The sequence below is a fragment of the Molothrus aeneus genome, chromosome 24 (assembly GCF_037042795.1).
Source record: "Molothrus aeneus isolate 106 chromosome 24, BPBGC_Maene_1.0, whole genome shotgun sequence".
Classification (NCBI taxonomy): Eukaryota; Metazoa; Chordata; class Aves; order Passeriformes; family Icteridae; genus Molothrus; species Molothrus aeneus.
This window is the reverse complement of record NC_089669.1, coordinates 2747441-2766089: the sequence shown is the minus strand read 5'-3', so window position 1 is coordinate 2766089 and position 18649 is coordinate 2747441. Positions and strand designations below refer to the sequence as shown.

The 18649-nt window shown below is 59.8% G+C and overlaps 1 protein-coding gene across 3 annotated transcripts in view; it reads right to left on the bottom strand.

The window, feature by feature from the left end:
• ATP2B4 (ATPase plasma membrane Ca2+ transporting 4) overlaps positions 1-10532 on the bottom strand; it is a 60928-nt gene extending 50396 nt beyond the window's left edge. For all 3 annotated transcript variants that reach the window (XM_066565283.1, XM_066565280.1, XM_066565282.1), the window contains exon 1: positions 10405-10532. The gene's annotated coding sequence lies outside the window, so the exon portion shown is untranslated. The remainder of the gene's footprint in view (positions 1-10404) is intronic.
• Positions 10533-18649: the final 8117 nt, after the last annotated feature.

The window sequence follows — 18649 nt, the reverse complement described above, 5'->3', positions numbered from 1 at the left end:
AGCTCTGTCAGTTGTTCCCAACCCTGAAATTCCCAACCCTGTCATTCCCAGCCCTGTCAGTCATTCCCAACCCTGACATTCCCAACCCTGACATTCCCAACCCCAACAGTCCCAACCATGTCATTCCCAACCCTGACATTCCCAGCCCTGTCAGTCATTCCCAGCCCTGACATTCCCAGCCCTGTCAGTCATTCCCAGCCCTGTCAATCATTCCCAACCCCGTCATTCCCAGCCCTGTCAGTCATTCCCAACCCTGTCATTCCCAGCCCTGTCAGTCATTCCCAGCCCTATCCCCGCCCTGCAGCCCTGACCTGCCATCCTGTTTATGCCACATCCAACCCCACGTGTTCCCTCCTCCCAGCACCTCCCAGCTGCACCAGTAACCCCGGCAAACTGGGACAGCCCTTCCCTCAGACAGACGCATCACGTCCCTGCAAGGAGGGATTGGGGCCTTCCACGGCCCTAAAGCCAGGCTTCGCCATAAATCCCAGCTCCCCAAAAAAAACCACCTGCAGTGATGCTGGGACGCAATCCCAGATGGTTTGGGGTGGAAGAGACCTTAAAGCTCATCCCGTTCCATGGGCAGGAACACCTCCCACTATCCCAGGGCGCTCCAAGCCCAGCCTGGCCTTGCTAGGATGAGCTCAACCTCAGACACAACAGGGACGGTGCTGCTGGGGGGGCTCACACCCCAAACAACTCCCACAAAACCCCGCAGCCTCTGCCCAGCCTCCAAACAAAGCAGCCCTGGGGTCACCCGAGGTGACAGTGGCCACCAGCTCCTGTGTCCTGGCTGGAGCTGGGGCTGTGGGAGGCTCTGGCACAGCCCGGCCCTGCCCCAGGTGGGGCTCTAAGCACCAGAGCTAATCCCGGGATAATTGCGGCTTTAGCAGCGATAGGGCCCAGATTAGTGGGGAAATCCCGGTGTTAGGGGCACCGAGCTGGGACCGAGCTGGGACCGAGCGGCCACGGAGCCAAGGGAGAGATGGATCCTGGGAATAGAGTGAGGGATCCGTGGGAATGGAGTGAGGGATCCCGGGAATAGAGCGAGGGATCCCGGGAATAGAGCGAGGGATCTGTGGGAATATAATGAGGGATCCCAGGAACGGAGTGAGGGATCCCGGGAATAGAGTGAAAGGTCTGTGGAATACCGTGAGGGATCCCGGGAATAGAGTGAGGGATCCATGAGATACAGTGAGGGATCCCAGGAATAGAGTGAGGGACCCATGGGATACAGCAAGGGATCCCAGAAATACAGCAAGAGATCCATGGGAATACAGCAAGGGATCTATGGGGATACAAGGAGGGATCCGCAGGAATACAGTGAGCGATTTGTGGGATACAGAGAGGGATCCGTGGGAGTACAGTGAGGGATCCTGGGAATGCAGCAAGGGATCTACAGGAATACAGCAAGGGATCCCAGGAACACAGTGAGGGATCCATGGGAGTACAGCAAGGGATCCATCCAAAATACAGTGAGGGACCCCAGGAATGCAGCGAGGGATCTGTGGGAACACAGTGAGGGATCTCCCCAGACACGGGTGCCCAGCACAGACACACACACCCGTGGCTCAGGGTGTGATTTCCACTCCCCATCCCAATGGAAAAATGCCAAACCCACGGGCAGGATTCCCCTCCAGCCCAGCTGTCCCGCCCGGGATTGCTCTGCCTGCCGGCATCCCCTCCATTCCCAAGGCTTTGTTTCCTCTTCCCTTTCCCAGCATTTTCTCTGCAGTATCAGGGGCCTTCCTCATCCTCTCCATCACCTCCCACAGAGCCCAGGGAAGGGGCTGGGCAGGGGGGTTTGCTCCTGGAATAAAGAGGAGAGTGGGAATAAAGGATGGGAGCTCGGATTGGGGTTGTCCAGCACTATTTCGGATCCTCAGAACTGTCTGGGGTCCCCCAGAACTGTTTGGGATTCCCCAGCACTGTTTGGGATCCCTCAGAATTGTTTGGGGTCCCCCAGCACCACCTTGGCTGCTCCCACACTCAAGAGGAGGATGGTCCGGGTGAGGAGGCTGAGATTTGGGAAAATCCCTCTGCTCCCTGCTGGCGTTTCCTGGATCCCTTCCCAGCGACCCTGTTCCCAAAGGATCACCCCGAGAGAGGACAGATCCCAGCCAGGTCCCAGGGACTGAGACACAACAAGGCTGGGCCGTGCAGGCAGCTGCGTCCGGGGGAGTGGGAGGAGGAAGGGAGGCTCCCTCATTGTCCTCTCCAGAGGGAAAAGGGACAGTCCCGAGCCTGGAAGCACCAGGGAACGCCAGGAAACACTTCCAGCTCCTCACTCCAGCCCCTGGGGCCGCAGGGCCCCGTCCCCCCGGCGCTGCAGAAACTCCATCTGCAGCAGCTTCCCGGGATTCCATGCACTTCACGTCCGACTGCAGGAGCCGGAGGATCCCCTGGCTGCTGACCTGCACGGAAACGCCCGGCTGCTGCTGCTGCTGCTGCTGCTGCTGCTGAGGGAGGGAGGGAGGGAGGGGAAGCTGGGCAAGGAAAGGCCATTCCTGCAGCCAGCTCTGGGTGGGGGATGCTCCAGCAGGTGCCCAGTGAGGTGAGACAGGCACAGAGCGCATCCAGGGATGGGGAGAGGTGGGAAAACGGTGCCGAGAAGGGAAGCGGGGAATGGGGAGGGATGAAAGGCACAAGCGATCCTCTGCTCCCTGCTGGCTTTTCCTGGATCCCTTCCCAACGACCCTATTCCTAAAGGATCACCCCCAGAGGGGACAGATCCGAGCCAGGTCCCAGACCCCCCCAGGTCCAAGGGATGAAAGGTCAGGAGCTGGCACAACAGAATCCAGCGGTGGATACGGAGCTGGAGCACGGCATGGATGGGTTTTGAGCCCATGGGATGGGCTGCAGCCATTCTGGAGAATCCATGGATAGCAGGACAGCCCCCTCTGAATGAGCTTCCCCCAAAACAGGGAGCAGCATCTCAGCACTCTGCCCGTGGTTCCAGCCTTTTCCACCTCCTCCTGGAGCCCCAACCAGCACCCAGCACTCTCCAATAAATCCAAAATGTCCCTGAGGTGAGAAACCCGTGGATTTAACACCCCGTGGAACAGCCAGGCCGGCTCCCAGGGGCACCAGGGGGATGCCAGAGCAGGTAGCAGGATGAGGTTTTCCAGCTGGATTTCCCCATGGGGATGCTGTTTACTTTCTCCTTCCCCCGGGAAATCTCTTGCTGACTCAGGAAACACCCTCAGGCACAGCTCTGCGGAGAGGAGACACTTCCCAGCCACAGCTTTGCTCCTTCCTTTCGTTTTTTTGGCCAGTCCAGTTGGGGTCAGATTGGAGAGCAATCAGTCACTTGGGAAATAACACCACTCCAGGCCTCCTCCCTCAAAGAAACCTCAAAAGACAGCATTTAAGGCGAGCTTAATTTGGACAACTAAAAATAGCCAGCACCAGTCACACTGGAAAATGCAGGATGTGGAGCTTCACCCTCTCCCAGCTCCAGCCTGCACACGGGGGTTTGTGGCCCCCAGCCCCACAGGTTTGTCCCTAGGGATGGCCTGGCTCCCACAGGGAATCCAGCAGGACCCTCTGAGGCCCATCCCAGAGCCCTGCCCGGCTGCTCCGATGAAAGTGTGGGGACCCAAAACTTTCCCAGGCAGGATGTGGTGACTCAGAGCCACGTCTGCAGAGAGGGACACCCAGGAAAGATCCCAGCCACGCTTCCCAGCTTCTCCCAGCCCAGCCAAGTCTGTGATCCTGGCTCCCTGCAGCTGATTCAGCCCTGGGTGAAGGCAGCCAGGCCTTGAATCCTGGTTGTCATTCCCGCTGTTCCAGAGGCTGTCACCCGCACTGTGACCCCTTCCAGCCTTGCTCCGGCCATCCTGAGGTTCCTCCAGCGCCAGCCTGGCATTCCCAGCTGCCAGCAGGGCCACAAATCCAGGCTGCCCTCATTTCCCTACACTCCCCCTCCTTGCACCGAGCTCTCCCTCCTTGCACTAATCCCTCCCTGCTCCAGAGGCAGGAATAATGTTTAACTCAGGTTCACGCCGGAGCACGAGCTCCCTCCCAGCCCGGGTCAGCCCCAGGCGTGTCCCCATCACCGAGGCCATGCCAGATCCCTGCTGCTGGCACAGCCACGTGCCCGGCTCCGTCAGGAAGCCCCTCTGGAGCGGGAATCTCCGGGAAGCTCTCGGCTGCCAGCTGCAGCGATCTGTCACGCCGGGGCTGGGACGCAGCCGGGCTCAGCTCTGCAGGTGCCATGAGAATCCCACAGCCGGCAGATCCCGCTCGGAGCCGTCCCATCTGCCCAGGGATCATCCCAAAATCAGGGGGCTTCGACAGAGCAAGGATGAGAGGGGACTGCTGGAGGACTGAGCCATCTCCTGGCTCGTCCCGGTGTCCCTGGGCTGCCTGTGGAATGGCAGGAGTGGGAAAGCAGCTTTGCCACCGCATCCTGGGCTGTGCCCCCAGCAGCGCTCCAGCAACACAGGGTTATTTTTAAGAAGCTGGTGAGAAGGTGGGAAGGGAGGCGAGGAGCTGGAATGCCACGAGGGCCACGCCACTAAGCCTCTGGAAAAGCTGGAGCCCCTGAGAGGCGAGGCATCGGCATTCCCAAGCAGGAACAAAAGGCGAGAAGTGAAAAGCCGAGGGCATTTCAGGGGCCACGGGGCATTCCAGGGGCCACGGGCACCTCCCGGCCGAGCGAGGGGTGGCGAAGGGACAGTAAAGCTCCAGCTGCTGCAGCAGGGTCCTTAATTAGCATCTCGAGAAACGGCGCCGAAAATCAGACACCTTCTGCCCGAAATCCGAGCCCAGACCTGAAAATCCGATCACCGACCCCGATGCTCAAAGAGCAAAGGTCACTTCCAACCCCACGCAGGCCCCGCCACCGCCCCGCAGGGCTGCGCTGCCCCTCAGTCCCCCCGGAGCCCGGATTCACCCCCTGCCCACCGCCAGCCCCCCCAGACCGAGCAGAGGCAGCACGGTGAGGGCCAGCGGCTTATTTTTAGCCTGGAGAAGGCAGGAGCCGGGAGCAGCCATCCCGACTCTTGCCCTTGGCATGGGACACGCCGCTGTCCCCCCCGGGCCGCCCGCACCCCGCTGCCCCCCGGCTCTGCAGCGCTGCGTCCCCCCCGGGCTGGCATCACCTCCCCTGGCACGGCTCCTGGGCCCGGGCAGGAGGAGGAGGATGCTGGGCTCAGCCCTGGAGCCGGCCCCGCGGCACAAGGAGCGGGATTATTTACAGCTCCTTAACGGAGCGAGGCAGGGCTGACCTTTCCGAGCCGCAGACAAAGAGGAGACGTCGGGAATCGCTGCTGCGGGACCCTTCCCGACCCGGCGGGATGAGCGAGGGGCCAGACCCACGCTGAGGGGGGTTCGGCAGCGGGGAGTCGGCCAAGGCCACGGAGAGCCAAGCGCGCTGGGATCCCAGCCTGGGAAAAGGAGGGATCGGATTCCTCCCTCCCCGGCCCCGCCGGACAAACTCTTCCGGGTGGGGACTCCTACGCGCCGCGCTCTGCCCAGGCACAGCTCGCTGCTCCTTCCCGCAGCCCACGGCTGCCTCGGCGGCGCCAAAACACGGGGATACGGCACGGAATAGCAAAATCGGGGCTGCTCCTCGCCCCCGGCGCCCCGCTCGGCTCAGCCCAGCTGCCGACTCATCCCTGCCGTGGAAGCGTCGAAGGAAAAGTTTCCCCGTCAGCACAAAACGCCGACACTTGGCCGAAGCTTCCCCTTGGCTGCTGCTGCCCTGGCCAGGAGTTCCCCCCGCTGGGGACACGCCAGGGCCTGGCCCCGGGTGGCCGCAGTGGGCGGGGGTGGCAGGGGACAGGCCTGGTCCTTGCAGTGTGGCACTGGTGTGGCCCAGTCCCCGCACTGTGGCACTGGTGTGGCACTGGTGTGGCCCAGTCCCTGCACTGTGGCACTGGTGTGGCACTGGTGTGGCCCAGTCCCTGCAGTGTGGCACTGGTGTGGCACTGGTGTGGCCCAGTCCCCGCACTATGGCATTGGTGTGGCACTGGTGTGGCCCCAGGGGCTGCCACAGCCCCTGTGCTGCAGGGGAGGGAGGAATTCCTGAAGCCAGGAGCTCTCCCATTGGCACTGGGCAATGGATGATCAATCCCATGATGATCGATCCCACAATGGATGATTGATCCCATGATGATCGATCCCACAATGGATGATCGATCCCATGATGATCAATCCCACAATGGACGATCGATCCCATTTGCTCTGAAGCTGCAGGATTTGGGCAGAGGGCTCCTGGTGTCACAGCTGTGTGTCCCCTCCCCAGCCTGCACCCTCCTGGTCCGTATTTAGGTCCCCATGTAGGACTTGATGCCACAATCCAGAAATCCCAGGATTTTCAGCCCAGGAGCACCCGACCAGGGTCCCCATGTCCCTCACCACCAGCCTGGGCCACAGCGGCCTGGTCACTCCCAGCCCCAAAAGGGAATCCCACAACCCCAATCCCTGACTCCAGGGGCCTCACTGTGCATCAGCTTCCCACGTTCAAATCTGAGACCCCTCCCAGAAGCTCACAAACGCAGGAGGACTCTGAACTCAGCTCTTACTCACTCACAGAGAGCTCTCCCAGGATTTAAGGTGCTTAATTAGCGGTTTAAAAGAGTCACCAGCTGGGTGGGTGACACCCCAGTGGGTGTCATGCACTCCACAGGGCTCCAGCTTCCCTCCTGTCCCTACCCAGGCTTACCTCGTGTGTTTTTTCCCTTTTCCTAATGATCCAGCAGAGGGGCAGGGTCCATAGAAACTCTATTATCCCCGTGCATTAAAGCCAAAAGCAACTAATTAAAACATCAAAGTCACAGGGTTCATTAGCTCGGCCTCGGTGCTGGTAGGAGGTGACAGGGATTGTGGCTGTCACCCGACTGCTCCCAGGGACCCCAGGGCTGGCCCTGCACCCCAAAACACATTCCCTGTCCCAGTGTCACTGGGAAAACCAGTGGTTTCCACTGGAAAATCACTGGGCTGGGCAGGATCCTGCCACCTGCCTGTCCCCCAGCTGGTCACCTTTGCCTGCACCAGTGTGGAGAGGAGGGAGGTTGGGGACAGCTCTGCCACCTCTGCCATCAAAGCTGCTTCCCCCAGGAGCATCTCCAGCCCCATCACCACCCATCGGATCCCTATTCCCACCCAGCACAACACGAGGGGGACAGGGATGGGTTCAAATTCCCAGCCCTGCACACCAGATCCCCTCTGGTGTGTGAGAACAGCCATTCCTTACCGGGAATGCTGCAGCACCCCTGGATCTGGGAGTTCCCAGCAGGCCACAGGACATGGGGGACACCAGGGAAGTGGCACCACTTGTGGCCACTTCCCATCAAAGGGCCTGCATCCATCACCATGGTCACACTGAGCACTGGTCACTTCCACTGCCATGGTCACACCGAGCACTGCTCACTTCCCATCCAAGACCTGCACCCCATTGCCATGTTCACACTGACCATTGGTCACCTCCCAAAGGACCTGCACCCCGTTGCCATGTTCACACTGACCATCGGTCACCTCCCAAAGGACCCGCACCCATTTCCACGCTCACCCTGCGCCTCCCATGCGGGGCTCGCCGTCCCTGCCCAGCCGCTCCCGGAGCCCAGCGGAATCCCCGGGCTCTCACCGCAGGTTTTCCGCCGGCTCCTTTCCCAGCAGGGCGCAGCCGTGCCCGGCGGGGAGGAGCCGTGGGCGAGGAGGAAGCCAGAGCTGCCAGCCCTTCTTCGCCGGGCCCTGCACGGGGAGCAGCAGCAGCAGCAGCAGCAGCAAACGGGCGGCGGCTGCGAGTCCTCCCCACCGCAGGGATTTAGGTCCTCAAATCCCCGCAGGCTGGAACGGGCGCGTGTGGCCACTGCGGAAAACTCCGCTCGTGGCCTAGCAGGGAGGAGAAACAGGAAAATGGGGAAAAAAAACCCCAAAACAACACATAACCCAAGAGAGGAGCGGGGAACGCGCGGCCCCGGCGAGGGGCGGGCGGGGAAGGAGCGGGCTCGTCTCGCCGGGCTTGGGGACAAGGGGAAACTCCAGGCTCAGCTCCACCCCGGCGCTTTCGACTGCTAAACAATAGTGGAGAGGAGCAGCCGTCCCTCCCCGCTCTTACTCATCCTGCCCGAGGATCTGTGCCACCCTTCGGCTGCCCCCGCCCTGCCCGGCCTCTGCCCGGGGGCTCGGGCACGGCGGCTCCCAGCTCCGGAGGCTCCCGCAAGGCTCGGGTGACAGCGACAGATTCCCCCGGGAAGAGATGCGGACCCACGGCACGCGAGCGGCGAGCCGGCAGCGCAGGGAATTCCCTCCGTCATCATCGCCAGCGGAAAAAAAAAAAAAAAAAAAAAAAAAAAAAGGAAAAAAAAAAAGAAAAAACCCAACACCCAACAACAGCCTGCGCCCTCTCAAACCTCTCTTCTCTACCTGCAGCGCTCGCAGCACTTCCCAGCGCTTTTCCAGGCGGGAAGGAAGCGGGGAAGGAGCCGGGGCTCGGGCGGGGAGCGGCAGCCGCGGCCCCGCCGGCGGCCAGGGCGGGACGGGGCCGGAGCCCGCGGGGAATGCGCGGTGCCAGGGCAGGAATGGGGAAGCGCTGCCTCCTGCCCTGGGCGCTTCCCAGCTCCACCTGCCCCATCCCGGCACCGGCACCTTCCCCGTGCCACGGCCATCCACGCACCCGAGGCGATCCAGCCCGGCCCCAGGGAGTCACAGGGAGCGATTTGGCCTCCAAGCCCACCCAGCGCCCATCGCTGAGGAAGGGTCCTGCACCCCTCAGATCCGAGGGGCACCTGCAGGCCCCCTGAGCCGCCAGGCAGCCCGTGGGGAGGGTTCCGGGGGGGTCACCTGAGCGGGCAGCCGGGGAGGGAAGCCCAGGGCTGGGGAGGGATCCCCGGGGCGCGGCGGGGTGGGGCTGGCGGAGCGCGGGGGCGTCAGCCTCTCTCGCTCATGATTTAATAATTTAGGTGCGTTTCAGTGCTCAGAGAAGCGAAAGATTGAGGGCAGTGTCTGGAGCCAGGCAGGGCGCAGGCAGCGGTGCAGCCCCTGCCTTGCCCACGCAGCCCGGGGGGGTTTGGGGTGGGGGGCTCAGCTCGGGGTCCCCCCGGGCCCAGGATGGCTCTGGGTGCTCCATGGCGAGCTCCGAGCACTCACCTCCACCCCAGGTCGCTGCCCTCTGCTCCTGCCCGTCCACCCACGTCCAGGGCTGCCGGTCCACGGCCACGGGCAGAAACTGGCTGCACTGGTTTGAGCTTCGCAATGCAAACCCCCACCCAAGCTCAGGTCTCCAGAGATAAGAGCACAATAACCTATTGTCCCTCCTCCCCTCCCAAACATCTCCACTCGCCTCTGGCGAAGCAGGGAGGGACCACCCAGCTCCGCACAGCCCCCCCGCCCCCGCCGCCGGGCAGCCCACGGGGGGCACGGACCCACCGAGCCAGGCCAGGGATGCTGGGAGGCTCCGGAGCCGGGGCTGGGATGCAGGGAGAGCGCTGAGGGCAGAGGCAGGAGGAGGCGGACGAGGCCAGAGCCTGGCCGGGCTTCCAATAGATTTCCTGATTTATTTTTTAATTTATTTTCCGCCTCCCCACTCCTGTTTTCTCTGAGAGCCGTGGCTCTGCCCAGCTGGATTGGTGCAGGCAGGAGGGGGACGTGCCCAGCCGTGGCGTGGGCAACCCCCACGCACCTCCCCACCGCATCCCACCCTTCCCACCGCCCCCCACCCGAGTCACCCCACTCCAGGCAGGGAGCAGCCCCCTTTTCTGCCCCACAGGTGGGGAAAAACCACCCCAAACCCACCCACGCAGCACCTTCCCCGCTCTGTCCTTGGGCTGCCGCAAGCCCCCCTCCCCTTCCCCCGCCTCTTCCTTCCTCCATCATCCTCATCCTCCTCCTCCCCGCAATGCCACAACTCGCTGCCTCCCAAAAAATCCAGCAACACGCGCGACCGGGAACCCCCGCGCCCCCCGCCAGCCGCCTCAAGGGCGGGCAACAAGTTGTAGGATCCGACCGGAGCGTCCTCCCCCACCCCAAATACCGGGGGGCTGCCGGGCTTGCCCCCCACAAGATGTTTGGGGGCTGCACGCCCCGCAGCCGCCCACGCCCCAGAGCGGCCGGACCGCGGTCACCCCACCACCCCACCTCTCCCACGTGGGGTTGGGGTCGGGGGGGGGTCCCACACCGAGCCCCCCGTGATGTAGGAGCCCACGCCGAGTCCCCCCCATCCCACCTGCTGCACTGGGACGGAGCGGGGCGGTGAAATCCCCGCTGCCCGCGCCCCACCCGCCCGGCACAGCGGGGACAGCGATGCTCCCACCCACCCGCGCCCCCCGCTCCTACAAAGAACCCACTCCGCGTCCGCTCCACGCCACTCCCGTGCGTCCCCGCAGTGTCCCCAACACCTCCAACCCCCCTGGGGACCCCCGTACCCCGCTCGCTGGCGGGGTCCCCTCGCGCACTCACCGGCTCCGGTCCCACGGCGCCCGGCTGGCGGCGGAGCCCCCGCGACTGGCCATGGGATGGAGGGGGAGCGGTCCCGGAGCTAACGGGAGAAAATGCTTGTCATGGCAACCCCCGTGCCGTGCGGGGCCGTGCGGGGCCGGGCCGGCGAGGGAGGGGACGGCGGACAGGGAGGGGGAGGGCTCGTCCCAGCCCGCCGGGGGAGGGGCTCCCTTAAGGTGGCTGCACGCCCCGACGGCTGCTTAAGGGGGACGGGGAAAGGAACGGGGTGAAGGGCACGGCCAGGGGGGACAGCGGGGTGGGGGGACCCCAAACTGGGGCAGGAGCCCATGGGCAGAGTGGGGGGTGCACGCCTGAGAAGGGTGGGGACAGCCCTGGGCAATGTGGGGACACCTCCAGAAAATATGGGGATCCCCAGGCAGGGTGGGGACACCCCCGGGAAGAATGGGGACACCCCTGGGAAAATGGGGATCCCCAGGCAGGGTGGGGACACCTCCGAGAAGAATGGGGACACCCCTGGGAAAATGGGGATCCCAGGCAGGATGGGGACACCCCCGGGAAGAATGGGGAGACCCCCGGGAAGAATGGGGACCCTCAGGCAGGATGGGGACTCCCAGGCAGGATGGGGACACCCCTGGGAAAATGGGGATCCCCAGGCAAGATGGGGACACCTCCAGGAAGAATGGGGACACCCCCAGGCAATATAGGGACCCTCAGGCAGGATGGGGACTCCCAGGCAGGATGGGGACACCCCCGGGAATAGTGGGGACACTCTCAGGCAATATGGGGACAACCAGACAGGGTGGGGACACACTGGACAAGCCAGTGGGTACACCCCCAGAAAGGATAAGGACACCCCCAGGCAATTTGGGGACCCCCTGGGAAGAGTGGGGGGGATGCACCCCCAGAAAGTTTAGGGACCCCCCAGGACAAGAGAACATTTTCACCCCAAACAGTGGGAGGACCCCACGGGCAGAGCAGGGGGTGCGACCCCAAATAATGTGGGGACCCCACGGGCAGTGTGGGGACCCCAAAAAGCAAGGGCACCCTCATGTCCAACCCTCTCCCCACTCCAGGTGTGGAGGAGGCAGAAGGAACTCTGTGACCTGGGGCAAAACTGGGGTTCTTTGTGGGATTTTAGTGGTTTTGGTGTTGGTCCCCGGGTCTGACTCACCCTGTCCCCTCATGGGCCACCATCACTTTTGGGTAATGTGGGGACCCCCACGGGCAGTGTGGGCACCCCATAAAGTGAGGGCACCCTCATGTCCAACTCCCTCCCCACTATGGGTGTGCGGGAGGCAGAAGGAACTTTGTGACCTGTGGCAAAATTGGGGTTCTTTGTGGGGTTTTAGCGGTTTTGGTGTTGATCCCCTGGTCTGACCCACCCTGTCCCCTCATGGGCCACCATCACCCTGAGAGCCAGCAGGGTCCAGCATGACCAACCCCCCCTACCCCAGATCCCACCCTCACCCCTTTTTTTAAAGGAACCCGGATAAAATCCCTCATGGAATCCTTCCCAAAGCAGGAAAAAGCTCTGGCCCTGCTGCCCACAGGCGGCAGCCCCAGGCCCAGCAGGGCTGGGAGGGGGCGCCTTCAATAATCCCCTCCCGAGGCCCAGTTTGGGCTCCAGCACTTCCAGTTAAACCAGTGGAACGGCCACAGCCCCTCATTAGCCCCTCATTAACCCCTCATTAGCGCACCCAAGAGTTTTTTTTTCCCCTTGGGGGCCTGCACCTTCATAATTCCACATCCCGAGGCCCCCAGGCCCTGAGGTGCTGCACAGGCCGGAGCTGGGCCTGGATGTGGAGCCCAAGCCTGGGAATTAATTTCCATAACATTTTCCATCAAAATCCTTCCCTCACTTGACCGGGATGGACCTTCCCGCTCAGCTGAGCTGAACCAGGGGTTGTTTTGGAGCAGGGAATGTTGTTTGCAGTCATCTAAATGACATTAGAGCTGCCCATGTTGGATTTAATTCCATCTCCGCATCCTTCCGAGCTTTGGGAAGAAGAAAATGCCCTGGGCTTGGAATTCCTCCTCAATTCCTACTTGGGAGTTCACAGGGTTATTCTTACTGAAAATAAAATAAAACGAAATATTCCTACTGAAAATAAAATATTTCAGGGCTAGGGATTCTCATGACAAGGACAACGAGTCTCAAAAACCAAACTCAGGCCTCTTCCACTGAACCGCTCCACGTTTGCCTGACACAAAAAAATGGGAATAAATCCAGGGATTTTATTCCTCCACCAAAATCTGCCAGCCCTGACCAGACTGGTTCTCGGTGAGCATGGAACAGCTTGGAAAAGAGGTGTTGGAGCAGCTGGGAGGCACCACTTCCAATGCAAAACTGCTATTGAGACATAATGGCCTTTTCCAACAGGTTCTGGGAGCTTGGAAGGAATCTCTGACCATCTGGATTCTGGCTCCTGGAAGGAAATCAGCCTTCCTGCCTCAGGGAAGCCGTGTGAGCAGGGCAGCTCGGCTATGCTGGGAATTTGCAGCCTCCTCATGTTCCTGGGTTTGGGTTGAAATGGGGGGAAAAGCAGATTTTCCACCCGGGGCAGTGGCTGCGGGAGGGAGCAGCCAAAATTCGTGTGAGAAATGTGATTCCTGTGTGGTGATTCCTGAACAGAACCATGAACAGCCCCAGAGCTTCTTCCAGGCCACGTTTAAAGAGAAGCACATGGAGGAAAAAGGAAAATCCTGGCAGGAGCAGGAATGTCACCTCCAAGCCAGCACCGAGCTGTCCCCACAAGCTGCAGATGGGAAAAATTCCTTCACAGAATATTTTGGGACCCTCTGTGTGTGTCTCTGCTTCCCTCCTGCTCCACCCCCTTCAGCCACAGGCCACCTGCTCCTCCTGGTGGCTTGGCCACCCCCGAGGTGGTGACAGAGGTGTCCCCACACTGCACCCGGAGCAGGGAGGAGAAGGACACAACCCCAGAGCACGGGGGGTAGCACTGGGGACAGGCTGGATTTGGGGTGACAACAGGGACAGGCTGGTTTGGGGTGACAACAGGGACAGGCTGGTTTGACTCTTGTCAGGACCTCGCAGGAGAGCTCTGAGGGAGATTCTGGATCCCACTGGGAATCCCTGCAGGGCCAAGGGCTGTGCTGAGCCTTTGTCCTCCTCATCCTCCTCGGGTCACGGCTGAATTGGGATTTATTCCCTTTTTTTCCATGGTCTGGCCATGGATGCAGGGGCCAAATCCCCTTTCCCAGCTGGGATCCAGCCAGGAGCTCTCTCCTGGGCGCAGGAGGGATTCTTGGGGGGATTCCCAGATGGATTCCTGGGTGAATTCCTGAGTGGATTCATGGGTGGATTCCCAGGTGGATTCTAGGGTGGATTCCTGGGTGGGTGCCCATATGGATTCCTGGGTAGATTCCTGAATGGATTCCTGGGTGGATCCCCGGGTGGATTCCTGGGTGAATTCCTGGGTGGATTCCTGGGTAATTTCCTGGGTGGATTCCCAGGTGGATTTCTGAGTGGATTCCTGGATGGATTTCTCTCATTCCTTGCACCCAGCACCTGTTGCAGACTCCTCTGGATCCCCACCACATCCCAAAGGCCTCTCCCTTCCCATTCCCTGGAAAATCAGCCAAACTCCCCCAGTGACCAGCAGCACCCAAGTTCTCCATCAAGGCCCTAAATCCCCATGGGAATCTCGCCTGTTATCCTGATTTTTGCCACCTCTTTCCTTCTCCCAATGCTTTTCTGGCTGCTCTGGAAGTGAAGCAGAGCAGTGGGCAGTGACAGGCCTCAAGAAGACCCAGCATCACCAAGGTAAAATAAATAACCCCAAAACAGAAAACTTCTCCCCTAAGTTCTTCCCTAAAAATAAAAGAATGAAAAAAGAAAAAAAAAAATCTGTCTTCCCTGATGATTTCCCTTTAAACCCAGCCTCTAATATTTGGATTAATTTGCTTTTAATGCCTCCTAGGCTGGGAACTTGTAGGTGGAGTTTTTTAGCCCGAAAAATGAATTAAATCAGCCAAGTTGTATCAGCCAAGTTACAAACCCATCAAAACCCGGGGCCAGATCCTGATCTCATCCCCGGAGGGGGCGGACGGGGTAAATCCAGCGCCGCTGGAATACGCGGGGAAAGATTTTGGGGAAGGATTTTGAAAGAATTTCGGGAAGGATTTTGGAGAAGGATTTGGGGAAGAATTTTGTCACCGAGCTCCGGATTGGACCCCCCGGGTTTCTCATGGAAACACTGAGTGACTTTGGAGCACAAGGCAGAGTCAGGCGTCTGTGAAATCTCTCTCCATTCAAGGGCTAAATATAGGGAGAGGAGCGGCAGCAGCAGCGCTGTGACTGCTCGGGGATAAATAAACCCTGGAGAGGCTCTGCCGGGAATGCCGTGGGGTCCTGGGGGCACTGCAGGGACCACGGAGCTGGAGATGCTCCCAACGCTGCTGCAAAGGGGATTGAAGGGACTTTTCCTGCTTTTTCTGCCTCTTTTCCCTCTCCCTGCTCATCCCTGAGCTGCAGCACTCAGAGGTGCCTGTTCAAGGCTTGGATTCTTGACTGGAGTTTGGGATGAAAATGGAAAAGGTCCCATCCCGGTCCCATGGCATCCACACCAATTCCCTGCTCTGCTCCCGGCTTTCCCCTCACTTCAAGGCCTTTGGAGACCCCCCCAAAAAAAAATTACTGCAGCCACGGAACTGCTAATTACCCATCACCACACTAATGAACCTCTCCTAGCCCATTCCTGCTCCCAATTACTCCAACAGCCCCGTTAATTCCTAATTAAGCAGCTCCTTCATCAGGGAAAAGGACCTTGACAGGAGAAGGGAAAACGCCAGAGGAGGAATTTGGGGATTGGGAGGGATTTTTGCTTTATGGCTGTAATTAGGAGATGAAATTGTTTGCTCACCTACAGAATTCATCACCAAAGTGCCTCGGAGCCTTCCCCTTGCCCATCCCTGCACATCCCCGGTTGGAAGCATGGCAGGATTTAAATTTGTTTAGGGCCCGTTATTAAACCCCCAAAATTTGTGACAGCTCAGGAGGAGCCTCTGGGCTGGATGAGGAGGAATCCCAGGATGCTGGATCCGTGCTTCTCCATGGATCCCCCCATTCCCCTCCCCAGCAACTCCCAGGGAAACAACTCCAGGGAAAACCCCCGAGATCCCGAAATGAACATTTTATCCCTCCAGTTCCGACCTCGTTTCATTCCTCACATCAAGGAGGAACCTTGTACTCGGTGTTTGCAGCGCGGTAACAGCTCGGGGACCTTCGTGGGCCCGAGGAAAGTCCCCGCTGCCGGCGGTGACAGCGCGGTGGGCGGTGCTGAAAGGGAGGGGAGCGAAGTGACAGCGAGGGAGAGGGAGAAAAACGCTCTGCCCGTCACTCCCGAGCTGTCAGCCCCGAGCCGGGGAGGCGGGGGAGCTCCCGAGCCCTACTTTGGGACCGTTCTTCCCTCCGGGGATGAGAGGAGAAGGTGCTGGAAGAGCTGGAGATGCTCTTGGTCCCACCTGGATCCTGGTGACCCCGCAGAGAATGGAGGTGAAATCCTGGGATGCGGTAGCAAAGGCAGGGATGACCCCAGCAGGGTCAATTTTGTCATCTTCACAAAGTTTTGGGGTAGGGAGCAGCTTTTCCAAAGGCCCAAGAGAAAAAAATCCAAAGGCCCAAGAGAAAAACTCCCAAAATCCAAAATTTGGAGGCCAAGCACCTGTGCCACACGTGGAGCTCCAGCAAAGCCACCAGGAGCTTCCAGACATTCCCATCCTCCAGGATCCTCCCGATTCCTGCTTTCAGAAAGGTCGATTTCCCCTCTAACCCCACTTCAGGTGCTTTGGGAGGCTGGGTGACAATAAGGGGACATCACCGGTGTTGATGCCACAGGGCAAAGCTGTGGTGCCACCCGAAAGATGAGGGAAATACCCAAAAGATGGGTGAAATACCAAAAAGAAAGGAGTGAAATACCCAAAAGAGGGGTAAAATATCCATAAAAGGGATGAAATACCCAAAAAAGGTATGAAATACCCAAAAAAGGTGTGGAATACCCAAAAAAGGGGTGAAAATGACTGGAAAAATATTGGATGCAAAGGTGACCTCTTGCCAAAACAGGAATAAAGAGGGAATAGGGAAAACCAGACGCATTTCCAAGTACAACAAACCAGGAACGGCTCCTTTATTGGAATAATAACCATCAATAATGCATCGCTAAGGAGCTGCAGATGAGTGCAATTAAAAAAAGCAGCGCATTCCCCGAGCAAAAACCGAAATTATTCCTCACAGCTTCCCCGAGATTTATGGAAATGAAGCAGTTCCTGAAGCTCAGCAGAGCCGGGGAGCCCGGCAGGGGAGAAAGGGAAAAAAAAAAGGCAAGAAAAAAAGAAAAAAAAAAAAAAGAAAAAGGCCCCTAATGTAGGGATTTATAAATATTTTACAGCTGAGGAGGAGTGGGGAGCCATGGATATAGATGGGATTGCGGGTGGCTGTGGTGGGAGGAAGGAATTAATCACAAAAACGGAGGAGAAACTTTCCTCCAGGAGCACGTGGCCACACCCACGGCTCCCGAGGGGCCCCTGCTGCCAGGGAAAGTTTGGAGTTTGCTCTGGGAGGTGCAGATGTGACCCGGTGGTGATGCCCTCCCTCCCCCTGGCAGCGTGCCGGGCATGGAGGAGGCACCAAGAATTCCTTGGGAAAGGTGGAGTGTAAATATTGACCAGGAAAAGCTGGTGGATAAGGGCTGGGAAAGCCACGCTGAGGCAGGAGGGGGTGATCTGGGATTTGGGGCCGCTCAGACAGCCCAGAATTCCCATCCCAGGGTGGTGGGATCCTGGGGAATGAGATGATCCCAGATCCCAAACTCCTGTCACTGTCCAGAGGGGCCCAGGACTGGGCTGGCAGCTCCCCCTCACCTCCTGCCGGGAAGGGAGCAGGGACCGAGCTCCAGGAAATGTCACCTGGGATGGGGACAGCAGTGCCCCGTGTCCCTGGCAGGGAGGGGAGGGTCCTCTGCCTCCCTGGAGAGCAGCAGAGGAGCAGGAGGAAGCCAAGGCCGTTTCACGGGATCCTGGAATGGTTTGGGTGGGAAGGGACCTTACAGCTCATCCCTGGGGACAGGGACACCTTTCACTGTCCCAGGTTGCTCCGAGCTGGCCTGGGACGCTTCCAGGGATGGGGCAGTGCTCCAGATTTGTGGAGCTGGAGCTGTTCCCCCCCTCCACAAAGATGGAGCAGGGGGAGGCTGGGGCTCCTCAGAACCTGCAGGGATCCTTCTGAGGCTGGAATATTTTCCTTTTCCCTCCCAGCGCTTGGCTTGTGCTTCCCAGGGACTTTGCAGCAGCTGGAACATCCCATCCTTGCTCCATCCAGGCTGAGCACAGGAACAATCCTGCACCAGGATCCCATTTCTGGTGTGGGATCCCATTCCCAGCTCCAAACCTGGCTCCATCTGCCGGGTCCTGGGTGCTGAGAGCTCCTTGATCCCTATTTATCCTTCCCTCCTTGCCTCCTTCCATCCATCCATCCATCCATCCATCCATCCATCCATCCATCCATCCATCCATCCATCCATCCATCCCTTTATCCAACCTGGAAAAGCTCCGTGGCACCTGCTGGAAGCCTCTGCAGGTACGAAACCTTCCCAGGGCTTCTTTAAAAATCCAAGAATTTCTCTTGGCCAGAGAGAAATGAGTCACGGCAGGGAGAGAGGGAGAGGAGAGGGAGCTCACGGCAGCAGGAGCAAGGAGAGGCAGCAGCAGGGCTCGGACATGGCAGGAAAAGGGATGGGAATTCACTGGGAACAGCCATAGCCCGGGACACCCGGCAGAGCTGGAGATTTGGGACACAGCCACTGTGAAGCTGAGGGTGGGATTTTCCCGGCAGGATTTTCCCTGCACGATTTTTCCCTGCACGATTTTTCCCTGCACGATTTCTCCCCGTGGACACCGAGCTTTTGGCACCCAGGAAAGCCCAGCTTGGAAAAGCAGATCCCTGCCTTGCTTGGGAAGGTGACAGGGACATCCCAGCCACCTGCTGGGTGAGGCACTGCCCCCACACAGGGGAGGCTCAGATTGATCACCAGGAGGAATTTTTTTCCTGGAAAAGGCAGGACTGGAAGCGCCCGGGGAGTTTTGGAGTCCCCACCCCTGGAGGTGCCCAAGGAAGGCGTGGATGTGACACTCCAGGTGACAACGCGGGCACCGGACACAGCTCAGACTTCACCATCCTGGAGGGACTCTCCAGCCTCGCTGGGATTCCGGGAACACGTCGGGGGCTGCA